This window comes from Vombatus ursinus, unplaced genomic scaffold (assembly GCF_900497805.2).
Source record: "Vombatus ursinus unplaced genomic scaffold, bare-nosed wombat genome assembly UNPS02015255.1, whole genome shotgun sequence".
Lineage (NCBI taxonomy): Eukaryota > Metazoa > Chordata > Mammalia > Diprotodontia > Vombatidae > Vombatus > Vombatus ursinus.
This window is the reverse complement of record NW_020955033.1, coordinates 29,714,892-29,729,614: the sequence shown is the minus strand read 5'-3', so window position 1 is coordinate 29,729,614 and position 14,723 is coordinate 29,714,892. Positions and strand designations below refer to the sequence as shown.

Genomic DNA, 14,723 nt, shown 5'->3' with positions numbered 1-14,723 from the left:
ATAAAGAAACTCACACTCTGGTTTTAATAGTTATGGAGGGAAAGTAAGGACTGCATTCAAAGTACTTACCATTTAGTAGCTGTGGTGTGACCGTAGGCAAACAACATTCCCTTCATTTTTCTTATCTATAAAATAGGTGCAATAATACTTGTATCACCAACCCTTCAGGATTGTGAGGGAAGTGTCTGTCTAATGAATGTGAGATATAGAACATAGGTAAAATGGGTGGCTTGAGGTTAGTCAAAACTTTGGACTTTTAATTTTTTTTCCCATTTTATGTATTACTCTCAGTAGCGTTGCTATGGGTACCAATGCACTAAGCGCTTAAAAAAAAACCCCCACACACATACTTTTTTTTTTTTAAAGTAACGTACAGGCTGCCATTTACCCAACCAGGAGCAGACACCACCGCAGCTGCTGCTGACCACCAGGCGTCTGCTGAGCCTGGAGGCCAGGCACCAACTGGCTTGGCCACACGAGATAAGCAGCAGCAAGAAAAGGAAAACAAAACAAAACAAAACAAAAAAAACCGTGCTCCTGCAGCCGCCCTGCTCTGTCCCACGCAGTCAGGGCCTTTGGCTGCTTCTACTGATTAGCCCCGGGGTGCTCGTGGCACGTCACAGGAGAGGCTCGAGGAGCAGAGAAGCCGCCTACCAAAGCACCAGCTACCGACTGAGCACCGGGTGTCAGAGGGCGGAGGGAAGCTGGGGAGGAGGAAAAAGAGGAGGAGGCTAAGGGATCACGTGCCTGCGGCGGCCCGGCTGAGCTGGAGGAGCGGGAGGAGCTGCTGGAGGAGGAGGAGGAGGAGGAGGAGGTCGAGGAGGAGGGGACAGCGGGAACCTCTGGGCTCCCTTATTGCTAGCGAGCCCTACCCCAGGGCTGCGCTCCATTCATGAAAGCCGCCCCGGTTCGCAGCAGCCTCGGCGGCTCTAGAGGCAGCGGCAGCAGCAGCTCCGCCAGCGGCCCCTCCTCTTCACGGGCTGGTCGAACCCCCCCCCACCTCCTCTGGTCACCTTCATCTCTCGCCTGAAGCCAGAAGGCAGACCAAGGTAAGTGAGCGCGCTCCAGTGCTTGTGGTTTGGAATTTTTGTGCGCCCCCCACCCCCAGGTTTTGCTCCTAAGTTTCGCTCTTCCCCCCCGCCCCCATCCCACCTCCCAGCTCGCTGCCCCCGCCCCCTTCTCGGTTCCTCCTAGGTCTGTCTCCCTCCGACCGGCTTGCTGCGGTTGCTCACTTTTCGGGTTTGGTGCATCTCTCGCCTCTCCTTTCTCCAAAGCGGGAGGCCTATCTCTTCTCCAAGGATAGAGTGGAGAGAGCCCGGGTCCGACCTCCCTGCCCTGCGGAAGGCCGCCTGGCCTGGGGACGCCCGTGGTGACTCCGGGGGCAGGAGAAGGAAGGGAAGCCACAGCTTAAAAGGCTGGGCTTGTGTGTTTATGTGTAATGTATGTCTGTGTGTATGTGTATACACGCGCATGAGAGAGCCAAAGGGCGAAGGGGCTTTCATGACCACCGGTCATCTGTATCTCGGGCTGAGGGCTCTATCGCCGCGGTGGGGGAAGCGCCCTGCCGGTTGCTTGGGCTCCCGAAGAAACCCGGGGCTCTGGCGGAGAGCTCCTTTCAGCGGAGCCTGCCCCCTCACCAGCAGAAACCGCCGGTTTGCCCCGGCCCCGGCCTTGGCCCGGGAGGAGCGCGGAGGCAGTAGCAGTAGCAGCGGCAGCAGCAGCAGAGGCGGTGGCGGTGGGTGGGTTACTCTGACTGGCGCGCCGGTGTTGACGGGAAGGGGGTTTTCAAAATTGTGCTGGGGGTGGGGGAGTGAAGATTTTCCTTTTCAAACCCGCCTCTGGGATTTCCGGGGACCAGAGGCTCGAATGGTGGCTGACTCTTTGCCAAGCTGGTCACGAAAGAGGAAAGAGCTGCTGGCAGACACTGGAAGCGCTCTCCCGCCTCCCCTCCTTTTATTCTCTGCCCAGCGAGGGTGCGGGCATGTGATGGCAATTGAAGAGTCAGTACGAGAAGTTATATGTCTTCCTAGGGCCACTTGCCTCTCAGTGCTGCAGGGTCAGTTCACAATAGTTTCTCTCTTACCACCACCCGCTCCCTATTTTAACCTAGGGGAGGTGGGGAGGAAGGTGGGGAGGGTAGCAGTTCGAGGATTAAAAGTAACCAGTTAACCAACAGGTCTCACGCACAAGCCACTCCCCCCACTCCCAGAGCCTCTGCCTCCTGTGGAAAAACTTAAAAGTTACTTTAGATATCTGGTTTCAGAACGGAAGGGAAGGAAGAAAGTGGAGAGGCAGGTCACCCCTAAACATTCTCCCAACTGGCTCAAATCTTTCATTTTGCTACACTCTCTTAATGCCACCAATTGAAAATGTATTCATGTATTTTATAAACTCTTCCTCCCCCTTCCGGAAAGGAGCTACTGAGGGACTATTGGCCTCTGAATGGGTTCAGCCTCCTTGTGGATTATAAACTTCCCTGCTTAAAGGTCTGTGATTTCATTCACGTGTGTACTTACTCCCTCCACCAATCCCAGCCCTTCCAGCCTTTCAATAGATGGCTGAATGATTTATTGTGGATTTAAAAAAAATCTTCGGGTGCCCAACCCTCTTAGTTGTGTACTCCTAGCTAGACAGATCCAAGGACAACAGACCGAGACCATGGGGAAGAAACATAGTCAAAGTTTTTTCCAGCTTGGTAGGACCTTTTGCAACCCAGGATCAAGTAGGATCCAGGATGAGACATCTGAGTAAGATTTCAATGAAATTTAGGTCCATATTATTGCAAACAAATCAAGATGTAGCTTATACTATGTGGAGAGTCATCTGGAGCAAAGTGTGAATGTATCTCCACTTTAAAGATCATTTCTGTGTTGCACTTCTCTCTGTCTGCAGCACCTTTTCCCACCCCCACCCCCTTCTTAACCTAATATTCACAGCTTGATGTTAACTGAGGACGGAACTGAAAGTTAGTAGAGGCAGCAAGATAACCAAAGACGGTGTATAAAATAAAATCAATTTTGCTTCAGGGAGGGTCCTTGGATTATACTATCACCTGCATGTGGAGATGCAAAGGGTATTGATGAGCTCTTTCCCACAAATATCTTTTCTTCCACCAATTCCTTACATCACCAATTAGATTTTCATTTGGGTAATAGCCAACTTTGAATCTTAAAATGCAAATGATCCCTTAGTCTCTCAGTCATTGAAGAGAGTATCTAGACACCTGAGTTTTGATTCTGAACTAATTGTGAGACCTTGCTCAAATTTGTTTGTTTGTTTGTTTTACCACCGTTTTCTTCCTGTATTAAATTAGAACATTGAGCTAAAGGAATCTTTAAGGATTTGTCCAGCACAACACTTTGGTGATCAATGTTTAGGCAATATGAGAATCCTCGGAGATGAGAGGGTGCCAAAAACTAACATTTTGAAATTTTGCCCTGAGCCAGCTCTGTACCAGGACTCACTCCTGTAATATGTGACCCTCTACTCTCAGAATTTAGGCCACTATAATTAGTGCGATAGCTCAGCAACATTATTCACAAGATCATGGGATCATGGATTTAGAGCTGAAAAGAACCTTAGAGGCCATTTAATACAATTCTTTCTTTTTAAAGATGAGGAAACTGAGGCCCATAGAGGTTTAATCACTTGTTCAAGATCACACGGCTATTAAGTGGCAGAGCTGCTTCAAAACTGTAATTCCAAATTCCTCTAATTCCAAATACAGTATCTTTTCTATCACAGAATGTTGCATTTAATAAAGTTGAACAAATTAGGTACCTACCATATTCAAGACATTGTACTTGGTGCTGGGCATACGGAATCCCTTCTGTCATCAAATTAGATCCCTACTGGGAAGTAGTCAGTTCACTGGGGTTATTGGAAAAGTATCATTATAACTATTTATAAACAGTTAATTCTAAATCTAGTCAAATCTAAATTTTAAAATAGGTAATTTTCACATTATTTAGTGCTGCATAATGCTTATGATTTCTCTGGCACTGATTTTTCTTTTAATTGAGAAGAAAAATATAGTCCAGAATTATGAGTATGGGTAACTCAGATCTTCAGTTAGGTCACTCAACAAATGTCTTTGGGGTCTATTATATTCCAGGCATTTTATGGGAGATAACAAAAAAGGTTGATTTGGTCCACACCCTCAAGGAGTTTAGGTAGCTTCATTATTTTGTTTGAAATGTGATTTTCCAGAGTATATTAAAATGAAGTGGAAAAAGCTCATTCTAAAGACAAGTTGATTGACTTATGAAATATTTGCTTGTCCTTTCTTTTGGCACAATGGACTTTAGGGTGGAAAACTGAAAGAATCTTCTGACATAAAGTTATCAGAAAGAGTAAAGAATGGTAAAGTTTAAGTGGTAGATTTTGTTTTAATATTAGGACTGTACAAACTTAATTTAAATCTTACAGTGTTGGAAATAGGAACATTTGAAAATGGTCCATTTTAAGTTAGGCCGCTGTTAAAAGGAAAATGGAAGATCAACTTGGTTCCTTATAGACTTCTGAAGTTCCTCCAAAAGTCCAGGAGATAAGATAACTTAAGAGTTACTCAGGAAAGGCAAATTGTTCTGTGGCTTTTCCTGGATGAATGCACTCCAGTTTCCTGAAGTTATGAATTTTGGAATACTCAGGGCAGTGTCAAACCCCAATAATTTAGGTTCCTCTAATTAAAAAGGTAAATTTGAGATTATAGCAAAATTCACTGTGAATTATTCTATAAATCTTGTAAAACTATGATCTTTACTTCATTAAAATTTTTCTCAAGTGTTTTAGTTTTAGGTTACTTCAACATCTACCTTTTCTGATGTATTTCTTTATGTGAATATTTCCTCAAGGAGCAGCATAATAATCCCTGAACTAGAAGAGATTTCTAGAATCCGTACAATTCTGCTGCCTCTAGGGAAACTTTGCCTGAACTGTTCAAGATAAGTGGATGTATGTTCAAGATTCCTCAACCTTGGTTGATAAATTATCTCAGTGCTTAAAAATCCCTGAGCATTGGGAAGGTTTTGTTGTTGTTTAGTTAATCAACAAGCATTTAGTAAGTTCCTACTAGATGCTTAGAATGATACAAAGACATTAATAAAACAATCATTTCTGTACCCCCAAATTGGTGCTTACATTCAATAGTTAAGGCTGACCTAAATTCCTCCTGATGTATTTAAATGTTTTTATGTGTTTGGTACTTGGTTGAAAAAGAGTGCTTCCTTTTGCCTTCCTCTGTGTGTGTGTACATATTCAAGTTGGTGTAGTTGCCCTGGTTATAGCTATTTAGTGGCTTTGCACCCTTATTTTGGTTTTACAATATGCATATTCTTCACTTAGTAAGTTCTTTTACTGCATAGCTAAGCCTTAAAGTCTGCCTGTTTGTGAAGTAATCAGCTCATTAATGAGTAAACATGGTTTCTCATGGGCAGAAAACTATATAATCATGATTATTTTTGATTAAAACAATGAGAAGAAGGTTGCCCACATTCAGTGGTTTTGATGTAGTGTTTGGCTTTGTGGCTTTTTATTTGCACTCTTCTCAAAAAGAGAAGGTTTCAGGATGAACAGTTGCTTGTATTTCCCTCATTTATTCTGCTACTCACTAGCTGTGACATCTTGGCAATCCATTCAATAGCTTGGAGCTTGAGTTTTTTCACCTGTAAAATGAGGGGATTTGAACTAGATGATCTTCCAAGGTCCTTTGCAGCTTTAAACTTCTGTGATTTTTGTTTGATTTTCCCCAATCTACAAAGGGAGAGGAAAAAGATAGTAAGGAGGTAATATTGCTCAAATATAAGATGCTACCTTTTCAGTCTTATTTTTAATAGTTTTTTAATTGATAGCTTTTGCTTTTATATTGCCTAGATTTTTTTCTTGAATCTCCCCCTCCATCCTCTTTGAAAGAGCTCTTATAACAAGGAATTTAAAATAGAAAAAAAGGAAGAAGAGAAAATGGTCAGCAAAACCAATCAATATATATTTTAAAAAAAAAACCACAACCCTGATTTTATATATAATGTTGCATATCTCTGATGCTTCATCTCTGCAAAGGATGAGGGAAGAGAAAAGATGTCTTCTCATAGCTCTAATTTGAGGCCAAGCTTGGCCTTTATAGTTTTACAATCCATATTTTTATTATTTTCTGGTTATTAGTATTTACATTTGCATTCTTGTAGTCATCATGTATATTGTTCTCCTGGCTCTGCTTAGTTCACTTTACATTAGTTTAGATCTTTCCATGCTTCTCTATCTTCATGTTTATTGTATCTTACAGCACAGTAATAATCCATTATATTCATGTACTCTGTCCTGTCTTATTTCCCTATTCTTCCCCTTCATACACACTTTTCCATTCTCACTGGCCTGCTGTTTCCAGTGCACAGCATTGCAGAGTTGGTCTCCAGTGTACATAGTGAACTTCTGTCCTACATGGGCCTCTTACATACCCTAGCTTTCTTCAAAGTACATCTTGGTACAACTTCATACATGAAACTTTTTCTGATTTCGCACCCTGAAATTGTTAGTGCCCCCTTCCTTTTGACATTACTTTGTATTTGCTTATGTATGTACAGGTTGTGTTTGCCCTCCCCCTTTTCCCCAGTAAAATGTAATCTCTTTTAGGACCGGGACTATTCAGGGTTGGGTTGGATTGGGTTTTTGTTTTGTTTTGTTCTTTTGTCTTTTCATCCCTGGCACCTAACACAGTACCTTGCATTACATGCTTAATAAATGTTTGTTGAATTGAAATTTAAATCCTTAATGGGATTTCATATATGGGGAAATTGAAATATGCATTTTTTTCCTAAGTGGATTCACTGGCCACATTTTTGAAGCTTAAAAAAAAAAATAGATGTGTTGCCTTTGTTTTATATTCAAACTGTTGTTGTGAAAAGGGAAAAAGCCAGAAAGCTACTGAATAGAATTAACTGTGCAGCTGCCTGACAGACTGGTTACATCATCAATGTCTTTTCTGCCTTTTATTTTTAGATTCAGTACAGTGAGAATAAGGGCAAGAGAACTGACAATGTGTATGGTTTATTGGGTATACCTTTGAAAATACTTTAGAATATATAGATCTCGTATAATTTCAGAAACTACAGCATCTGTGATACATTGGAAAAAAGGATAGCTCAAAAGTGGGAGAAAAGTGCTACTTTTAAAGGTGTTGCTTTGTAGTGCTTGATTTTGTGAAGCCTAGAAATATCATCTAGTATTTATAACTAAAGCATCTTATAGTTTGCAGATTTTTTTCTATTAATTTCATTTTCAGCATCTCTGTAAAATTTGACTGCGATATCCTCTCTACTTTAAAGGAAAGTAATTACCTTCTTTAAAAAAATCATGTTCTGTGTGTATGTGTATTCAGGCAGTTTGTGCATTTGTTTCTTAGCATATCCTATACTTGATAACCAGATCTGAGGTGTTTAAAAAGTCACTATAATTAATATTATGAAGTTATTGAGAACTGTAATGTGCTGTTATAGTATATAAGTATACTTAGTGCATTTGGATTGTATTGTCTAAGCTTTCAAAAAGATTTTATAATGTCACTTCCCTGATAAAAACTTGAAATTCATAATTATCGCCTGTCATCAAATCTAAATTCCTTTTCCTAATAGCCAAAACTGAACTGCTCCTACTGCCTGTACCTATCTAACTATTCCTGCAGTTACTGTGATCCAACTAGACCAATTTCTTTGCTTTCTCCATTTTTGTTTGCTTTCTCAAATTTCTTCTTCTCCTTTTTTATTCATTTCTCCCAAAGGGTTCCTCCTCTTCCCATCTCCAAATAATCAACATTATTTATTTCCTTTGGGATGAACTTTCTTTGACTAACTTTATTTCTACTATTTTTATTCCTTTACCTATAGACTTTCAGCAGTTGTATATTCAGTTTGTCATATAATTTTGCTCTTGGTTTGATGCTTTATATTTGTTTTGAAGTAATGACTGAGTGACTTACACTTGATAAATGTTTATTGTATGAGTAAGTATTTTGTCTTCCCAGTTAGGTAAATTCTCTGAGTCAGGAACCATATTATTTTACTATTTCTTTTATTTATTTCACTGTCTGGTTTCCCCAACTCTTCAGTGCCTGCCACACACGTACCCTCCAGGCTCTTGATAAATGTTGACTTTTGAAAAGAGGAATAGATAAAATATAACAACACAACGGGAATGAGATTAAATGGTCCAACAGAAAAGGCAAACAGTACTAATCAGATGTTAACATTGAAGGTTCTTTTGTATTTTCAAAAATGCCTAGTAGAAGTGAATTTTGAGGATGTACCCATCAAGCCTATCCCCTCTCCTAATTTTTCTTGGTTGGTTAGTAGTTTGACTATGAGAGATGATAAAGGGTATGAAGAGGGAAGACAGGGAAAGTTCTTGATCTGATGTTGTGTTTAGAAAGAAATAGAGGCAAAGTGTTCTTTGTAGGGCATCATAGACACTTTAAATATGACTTGGAAAAATGGACAAAAACTTGAAATTAGGGAAAAATGTTTTTTCAAGAATCATGTAAATTGTGTGAAAAACAGAGAAAAGTAAAGGAGGTGTTGAGGAAGGAAAAAGCAACAATTAACTCTAAAATAACTGTAGGGTCTTTATTTTGAGAGGAGAAGACAGGCCCAAATAATGAAACTTCACAAACCATGCAGGCTTTTTACCATTTTTTTTCTTTGATAAGATACAATAATTAGGCCTCCTGGAGACCTCTCTTTTTATTCACTCTGAACTGGTACAACTTTGCTTATGTTATTTTGTGTGTTGTCTTTTTTGAAGTACCTTTTAGTTCAAGTATACAGATAACTCTCAGATGTGTGTATTCAGCCCTATTTGCTTTCCTAAACTCTATTCCTGCAATAACAACTACCTTTTAGGTCTGTCGAACTGGATTTCTCTAAGGTATCTTGAATCTAACATACTGAAGCGAGAACTTATCTTCACACCAGATTTTTGATCTCTAAATTTCCCTTTTCCTGTTGAAGGTTCCATTAGCCTTCTAGTCATTCTGGTCTGCATCTTCAAAGTCATTCTTTACTCTTCTCCCTTCCTCAGTCCCCGTGTCCATTTAGTAGCTGTCTTGTTCAGTGTCCAGTTCATCTTATTTCCACTCAAATGGCTGCCACCCTAGTTCAGGTCATCATCCCTTCTTGCCTGGACTATTGCAACAGTCACATAATTGGATTCCCAGTTTCTGGTCTTGGCTCACATCATCCTCCACACAAAATAATCTTCCTAAAGCACAAGTTTGACCATATAACTCCCTACTCAGGAACCTTCAAATGACTCTATTGCCTCTTAAGGTAAAATACAAATTCTTCATCCTGCTATTTAAAGACCTTCACATTCTATCTCCAGCCTATCTTTATAGGGTGATGCACATTATTTCCTCTCATGAATTCTATGTTCTAGCCAAACTGACCTAATTGTTCCACAGACTTGGCATTCTATCCCTTGTCTTCACGTGCTTCCTATCCCCTTTGCCTGAAATGTCCTCACGTTAGTGGCTGAGTGGAGGATGGATTGGAGTGGGGAGAGACTTGAGGCATGCAGACCCACCAGCAGGCCATTGCAGTAATCCAGGAGTGAGGTGTTGAGGGCCTGCACTAGAGTGGTGGAGGTGTCAGAGGAGAGAAGGAGAGATGTTACAGAGGTGAAATTAACAGGCATTGGTAACAGCTTGGGTATGGTTTGGGGGAGGAGAAAGTGAGAGATAGTGAAGAATCCAGGATGACTCCTAGGTTGCCATCCTGAGAGACTGGGAGGATGTCAGTACCCTCTATGGTATTCAGGAAGGTGGAGATGGGGAGAGGTTTAGGAGGGGAAATAATGAGTTCTGTTTTGGATATATTGAGTTTAAGATGTCTACTGGACATCTGGTTCAAGACATCTGAAAGGCAGTTGGAGATGTGAGATTGATGCTCAGAAAAGAGATTGGAGCAGGAAAGGTAAAAATGTTAGTACTCTAGTGTATATTAGGAGAATAAATATTATGCAACTATGAGGGGAGAGAGTTGTGGCTACTGCCACTACTATCTGTCTACCTTTATTGTGCTGAGCTTACTTCATTGTTCAGCTAAATGCCCTCACAAAGAGAGAGAGGAAGATTTTCCTCCTCTAAATGTATGGGAATTAGATGGGGTGGTGTTGTTCAGTTGTTTTTTACTCGTGTCTGACTCTTTGTGACCCTATTTGGGATTTTCTTGACAAAGACACTGGGGTGGTTTGTATTTCCTTCTCCAGATTAGATAGGGTACCTGTAATTTTGTTCCAGAGAGGTGATAGATTTGTCTTTTCTCCATTCACATATTCATTCCTCCTTAGGGGCAACTAGGCCCATTTACAAGAAGATTGGAATTAAGAAATATGGTCAGCTGACATGAAACTGCCTTCTTTGGGAATTTGAACCCATGACCTTGGCCTCATTACCAGATGGCACTATTTAATTGAGAAAACAGCCAGTGACAGCAACTCCAGTGAAGAGAGGAGAAGTCAGTTGAGAGTTTACTTGCTGCTTGCCTGCCGCATGATTCATTATTGAGTTGGGGTGCTTGGATGTAGGTGCCATCTTCCTGAGGACAGAAATATGCTGACCTTGGTGTGTAAGGTGAGCTGTTCATATCAGGTTGAATGTATGCAAGAAAACTGAGAGGCTTCCTGCTGAGGTCATTATGGAAATCTTACTTAACACTTTAAAATAGGCCATTGTCCTGTTTGCATTGTCGTGGGTTGTTTTAAATTAAACTATATCTGCTCATTCCTTCCCTGCCTTCAGGCTTCTGGATGAAAGGTTTTGTGAGGGTTGTCAGACAAGGTTGCAGAGGTCAAGATTTCATCAGGCTTTGGGGATAGTTTTGATAACCTGAGGGAGCGCTAACCTGTTATGAGCACACTCCTCTGCATTTGGATGATGCCCTATTTTTGCACACTATTGCTTTGGTTCTGTTCCTTTTTCTTGTTTTTTAGTTACATTTAGTGGAGGGCAAAATCTGCTAAGTAATGCTTATGACCAGCGAAATACATGTGCAGATAGATCACTGTTGTGCAGAGTTTAAAATTATCTGCCATAAAATAAAAAATTCCCAGGAGAATTTAGGAAAAAAAACTGTTTCACTGACAAGGTCTTGTAGAGAGACCTTTGCTGCATATAAGTCGTGTATCCTGAGATATGACAGACTAGGTAAGTATGTCTTCTCTCTTGCTTTATTCCATAGTCATTTGGAATTTTTGATGACTAAAAACAATCACTAAGAAGATGATAAATGCAATTCTTTATTATTAAATAGGCTGCTGCCCCAGAAAACTTACTTATTTTAAATCTTTCATTTTCCCTGTATTCATGAATAAAAAGAAATGGGAATATTGCCTTATTGTAATAATCCCTTTGGAAGGAATAGAGAAGAATGAAAATGAAGAAAAATGTGTATATTCTATAAGGTGACCATAAAGTAATGTGTCTTTAAAAAGTAACCAATCAACATATCCAAATAAGTCTTGTATGCTTCAAATTGATCACCTCAAGAGGCTCTGCTCTTAGTTGTTCCAATGATGCTGGTGTTACTCAAAACGCATTCGAAATTTCTCTTTGGTAATTGCCTTTAGAGCTTGTGGGATATAATTTTCAGCATGATCAGTGGCAGCAAATTGTCCTCTGGGGCGGTTTTGATTTTTGCAAATTACCAAAAAGCATTTGTAAGTTGAGCTGTTCTTATGAGGTTGAAATGTATACAAGAAAACTGAGAGGCTTCCCAATAAGATCTTTATGGAAATCAGACAAGTCAAGTCTGGTTAATAAGATCAGTGATCATATTGAGCAATACCATTTAGTTGTGATTATAAAATAATGAGGCTGATTTTTCTTGCATTATTAATAAACTTGCTATAAAGGTACTTCTAAAAGAGGCATTTCCCTTCCCCATTTACCCCCCACAGTTAAGCAACAGTAACACTATTGTGTTGAGTGTAATGAGGTAGCTAGTGGCTCAGTAGGTAGAAAGCTGAAACTAGAGTCAGGAAGACCTGAGTTCAAATTTGGCCTCAGACACCTAGTAGCTGTGTGGCCTTGGGCAGGTCACTTGAACTCACTGTGCTTCAGTTTCCTCAACTGTAAAGTGGGGAATCATACTAACAGTACCTACCACACAGGTTATTGTGAGGATCAAATGAGGTAAGAATTGTAAAATGTTTAGCACAGTACCTAGAAAGTGGGTGCTACAAAAATTCTTATTTCTTCCCTCTCCTCTTAGAATAAATAGGGATAAGTCTATAGCTAGGTCACAGGGGGAAAAAATTCCTCTTTATAGATTGAATGTGACATATATACATATCTAGACGTGGGTGTATGTGTATATATATACATTTTTATATATCATGAAATATGAAATAATTGAATTTTAGAGCTGTAAAAGACCTGAAAAATAATTTTATCCAATACTTTTGTTGTATAGATTAGAAGACTATAGCTGTGACGTCAAATGTTTTGCTCCAAGTCACATAATCAATTGTTGGCCAAGATAGAACTCTTGGTACTGTGTTCTTCTCACTGTACCACACTGTCAGAAAGAGTTATTTTTGGCAAAGGATGTGTAATTTCTAATTTCTTCAATTTTTTGTTTTACCAGACTGAATCCCAAATTTGAATTGTAAGTTGTAAAATAAAACTTCTTGTGAATATCTAATTATTTTAGCTTTGCTAAAATGTAACTATAGATTAAATTTAAATTTTATAAAATTAATTTGACATTCCAGAGGATGGTGGTTTTCCATCCAAACTAAATATAAAGGCACTAAACTTGGGGAAGAGGGGCAAAGGAATTGCAACAATACCATAATGAGAGAACCTTTTGTCTCTCACTAGTATTGTTATCTCTTAGGAGATGGAAACAATTCTTCAAATACCTCAGAAGTTGCTCTTATTCTTTAGAGACTAAATACGTCCTAGTAAGCTGAAATTCAGACACTGGAAACATTTAACTATGAAGAGTAACATAGATAACTTTTTTTTACCCTCACATCTGCTGTGAGGTAATTTTTACTTTTGTCCTTTTCCAGGAAGAGAGGTTATAGACAGTTAGTTGGCACAATGGATAGAGTGTTGGAATTGGAGGTAGCAAGACTTGGAGTGTGAATCCTACCTCAAGTACTTTGTGACCCTGGGTACTCTTATCTGCTTCAGTTTCCTCATCTGTAAGATGGGGATAATAATAGCACCTACCTCCCAGGGTGGTCATGAGGGCAGAATGATATAATGTTATTGCTTTGCAAACCAATGCTCTATAAATGCTGGCTCTTATTAGTGGTGTTCCTGCTGTTATTGTTGTAATTATGTACTCATATCATTATCAAAATGTGCATTTATTAAAACTTGTCAAATGTAGATCTCTGCCCCATTATGGGATGATAGATAAAGCTGGAAGGGACCATAGAGATCATCTAGTCCATCACCTTCACATGTTTCAGATGAAGAACTGAGACCTAGAAAAGTGAAGGGACTTGTCCAAGGTTACATAGATAGTGGCAGAGCTAGAACTCCAAATCTTGTATTCTTTCTACTAAACCACACTGCCTTTTGTACTTTGTTTCTTCCTCGTATTTTTTTCTTCTTAAAATGTCCAAAAGGAATCTAGCTAGTACATTTAAGGACCCAAGGGTATGTGACTAGCTTGTTACAACATGAAATTTCCTAAGTAAAATAACCAAAGAAATTCTTTAGTTGGCATTTTAGTTAGGAAAGGATGGATGGGTGAGAGGTGGTGTTAATGGTCATAGATTGTTACCTATTAACTCACATGGATGGAAAATTTCAATTTTGCTGAACTTTCAGAATGTAAGTTCCTAAAATGCTTGTTCGCCAGTTTTGTATTTATAAAGATTATTCATGAGGGGCTCTGTAGCATTGCTGAATGGATGGAGTGTTATATTTGGATTCAGGAATAGTGTTCAGGACCTGCCTCTGACACACTGGCTATGTGATCATAAACAATCATTTAACACACACACACACACACACACATACACACACACACACACCAGCCTCAGGCAGTTCTCAGAGAGGAAGAATTTGCATTCATGAAGGAGTCAGTTGATAAATATGTATTAAGCACCTTCTATGTGCCACCCACAGTGCCATGTGCTGGGGACACAAAAAGAGGGAAAAGATAGTCCCTGCCCCCAACAAGCTCACAACAAGCTCACAATCAAATGGAATTCCCATGTTGAGAAAAATCACAGGTTTTTCTCATTGACATTGATATATGGATTATTCATGTAATAAACATTACATGCTTTGTTACTTTAAGAGACTCACAATCTCATCTGTTAGCACTCTCTCCACTGATACGTATAAAAATTATTCCACACCTTAATAAATGGCTTCATGAGTTGCTTGGCTGCATATATATTCACCTGGTGGACTGAACTTTTAGGTCCTTGTGTTTACTTAGTCTTGACTGGTCAGTCTGTTACTGAGTTTGTGCTCAAAGCATCAGCTTTGCCAAGGTACCGTTAGAAGTAGCTAAGTAGCACAGTTTATAGAGTGCTGGGCCTGGAGTCAGACCTGAGTTCAAATCTGGCCTTGGACATTTACTAGGTTGGTGACCCTGGACAAATCACTTATCCTCTATCTGCCTCAGTTTCCTCAGCTGTAAATTAGGGATCATAATAGCATCTACCTCCTGGAGTTGTGATGGTGAAATGAGATAATATTTGTAAAG

At 39.8% G+C, this 14,723-nt stretch overlaps 1 protein-coding gene across 1 annotated transcript in view; it reads left to right on the top strand.

The window, feature by feature from the left end:
* The first annotated feature begins 900 nt into the window (after positions 1-900).
* LOC114031825 (phosphatidate phosphatase LPIN2) overlaps positions 901-14,723 on the top strand; it is a 106,638-nt gene continuing 92,815 nt past the window's right edge. The window contains exon 1 of the mRNA XM_027846961.1: positions 901-1,049. The gene's annotated coding sequence lies outside the window, so the exon portion shown is untranslated. The remainder of the gene's footprint in view (positions 1,050-14,723) is intronic.